This window comes from Camelina sativa, chromosome 17, assembly GCF_000633955.1.
Source record: "Camelina sativa cultivar DH55 chromosome 17, Cs, whole genome shotgun sequence".
Classification (NCBI taxonomy): Eukaryota; Viridiplantae; Streptophyta; class Magnoliopsida; order Brassicales; family Brassicaceae; genus Camelina; species Camelina sativa.
The window spans coordinates 18,406,675-18,410,364 of record NC_025701.1 but is presented as its reverse complement, the minus strand read 5'-3'; positions in this window follow the sequence as shown (position 1 = coordinate 18,410,364).

Below are 3,690 nucleotides of genomic sequence, written 5' to 3'. Positions count from 1 at the left end.
TCATCAACGATTTCGATGTTGTTCCATCCTCCAACCGTTATCGTCGCACCAACCACAAGTGGAAAATTGTTTTCACGGAGAAAACGTCTTTGGAGACTGTTAAAAAACGACAATACTCTATTGGCTTTGATTATTTTAGGTTCTGTACTTTTTCAGACTTGCTTGATATGGTAGACAAGGGTGAGGAGCTTCCAGGTAACAACCTATTTTGCACTGTTCGTATTTCTTGTCTCTTAGCTTCCACTTTGCTCTTCAGTATATGATTTATATCTATATTAACCCACTCACCAGATGTTGTTGGCCAAATATCCTTGTCTCGAACATTTGAAAACAAAGATCAGAACCACCCTTCAAAGACAACTTTCACTTTAATACTGACTTGCATTTTAGAAAGGTATTGGTTTTGTTTTGTCTTTTTTTTTTTCCAGATTCGTTCTACTCTTTCTAAGTCTCTAACTGTGCAACATTTCTGGTGTTTGTTGTAGTGGTGACAACATATACATATCTCTTCGGAAAGAACTTGCGGTCGATGCTTACTAATAGTATGGGATGCTTACTAATATATTGTATTTATTATTAAAAAAAAAACGGGTCAGGTCGTTTCAATGAGCCTATGTGCATGTACACTACGACATATTCATAAAGTCAAAACAATGCAACTTAGCCTAAGATATATATCACACAACGGTATAATTGTGTTAGAAAATGTTTTTTTGATTTTAAAATTTAATTATACATTTTTTATTTCATAAATTATTCTAACTTGGATATTTGTTAAGATTCTTACAGATAGGGAGACCTAAAGCTTAAAATAGATGATCAGATCTCTATTATTTATATATATATGTCGAAGGAAGACATAGAAGAAACAACGTTAGACGAGGTGATTTGTAATTGATTTCAGTTAACTTGTGATATGGGACTTTGATTTCAACTTTCGCTTATGTCTTCACGTAACAACAAAATAAAGATGATGAGTATTTGTCTTAAACAGTGCCGAAGTGAATAAAATCACCAAAAGGTGATCTTTATTTTATTATATTTTTGGTTTAAAGCCATTGAATAGGTTTTGAATCTTGAAGGATTCGTATCATTTCCCTTTTTTTGTTAACAGGAAAAAAAAGGTGCTTTTGATGTTAGGGGTTACCAACAGTTAAAAGGGAAATAAATCATACATTATATGAATCTGAGAATGAAAAATGTGCAACATTAAGGAATATAATATTTATTTTATATCTCTAAACTTTATCATCATTAATAAAAGATTACTCATGGAATAAATTCAAAACTTAAAAATGATGGTAGCTCTTGGCTATTTCTGTAAGGCAACAACAGAAACAATGTCCAAACAAGTTATTGTCGTAGTTTGAAAGTGACATGTATTAATATGACTATATGAGTCTATAATCTTTAGTTGACAAATTACGTCTTGACCAAGCAGAAAATACAAAGACGATGATCATTTGCCCATACAGCTTGCATCAAGCATGAAGTTGTTTAAATATTGATTGACCATTTTAATGTTAAATATCATTTCAATGTTTACAAATATATTACATAAATCATCTATTTTGTAATCACAAAATTCGCCATAAATGTATTGCAAAATGGTTATATCGCAAAACAACATGTCCTAAAAGAGAATCAGTCTAAGCTTTTAAACATTTTGTTATTCAAAAAAGTAAACATGACTAATAAAATCCATTATACATGAGAGTGTAGTTTAATTACTAAGATACATACTCTTTTCCTAAAAAATTATATCATTTTTATCAATAAAAAGAAAATCCAACTAAAAAAGCAGAATACAAAAAGATGAAAATCTAACAGTTAAAAAAATTGACAATAAAACAAATATGAAGATAAGCCCGTGCGTAACACGGATCAACTCCTANTTTTTTGTTAACAGGAAAAAAAAGGTGCTTTTGATGTTAGGGGTTACCAACAGTTAAAAGGGAAATAAATCATACATTATATGAATCTGAGAATGAAAAATGTGCAACATTAAATAATATAATATTTATTTTATATCTCTAAACTTTATCATCATTAATAAAAGATTACTCATGGAATAAATTCAAAACTTAAAAATGATGGTAGCTCTTGGCTATTTCTGTAAGGCAACAACAGAAACAATGTCCAAACAAGTTATTGTCGTAGTTTGAAAGTGACATGTATTAATATGACTATATGAGTCTATAATCTTTAGTTGACAAATTACGTCTTGACCAAGCAGAAAATACAAAGACGATGATCATTTGCCCATACAGCTTGCATCAAGCATGAAGTTGTTTAAATATTGATTGACCATTTTAATGTTAAATATCATTTCAATGTTTACAAATATATTACATAAATCATCTATTTTGTAATCACAAAATTCGCCATAAATGTATTGCAAAATGGTTATATCGCAAAACAACATGTCCTAAAAGAGAATCAGTCTAAGCTTTTAAACATTTTGTTATTCAAAAAAGTAAACATGACTAATAAAATCCATTATACATGAGAGTGTAGTTTAATTACTAAGATACATACTCTTTTCCTAAAAAATTATATCATTTTTATCAATAAAAAGAAAATCCAACTAAAAAAGCAGAATACAAAAAGATGAAAATCTAACAGTTAAAAAAATTGACAATAAAACAAATATGAAGATAAGCCCGTGCGTAACACGGATCAACTCCTAGTATATATATATATATATATATGCCGGACCATCGAAGTGTAACAACAACAACAACAACAACAAAATACCAATTTGTGTGTACGAATGATATACACGATTAGGGGATTATTTGTGACCATTAGAAGTGAATTTCAAACGAATGGTTTGTAAATGAATGCATGCATATATAGGCTTTTTTTTTTTCTTTANAATCTTTAGTTGACAAATTACGTCTTGACCAAGCAGAAAATACAAAGACGATGATCATTTGCCCATACAGCTTGCATCAAGCATGAAGTTGTTTAAATATTGATTGACCATTTTAATGTTAAATATCATTTCAATGTTTACAAATATATTACATAAATCATCTATTTTGTAATCACAAAATTCGCCATAAATGTATTGCAAAATGGTTATATCGCAAAACAACATGTCCTAAAAGAGAATCAGTCTAAGCTTTTAAACATTTTGTTATTCAAAAAAGTAAACATGACTAATAAAATCCATTATACATGAGAGTGTAGTTTAATTACTAAGATACATACTCTTTTCCTAAAAAATTATATCATTTTTATCAATAAAAAGAAAATCCAACTAAAAAAGCAGAATACAAAAAGATGAAAATCTAACAGTTAAAAAAATTGACAATAAAACAAATATGAAGATAAGCCCGTGCGTAACACGGATCAACTCCTAGTATATATATATATATATATATGCCGGACCATCGAAGTGTAACAACAACAACAACAACAACAAAATACCAATTTGTGTGTACGAATGATATACACGATTAGGGGATTATTTGTGACCATTAGAAGTGAATTTCAAACGAATGGTTTGTAAATGAATGCATGCATATATAGGCTTTTTTTTTTTCTTTACTGGTAAGAAATAAATTATGGAGAGAAAAATCTGCTCACGCTTACTTTACTTGTTGTCAAATTCCCAATAGAGAAGAGTTGGTGAATTGTTTTTTCTAAAGTCAAGACAAGTTATGTCATAAATAGTTCAAACTG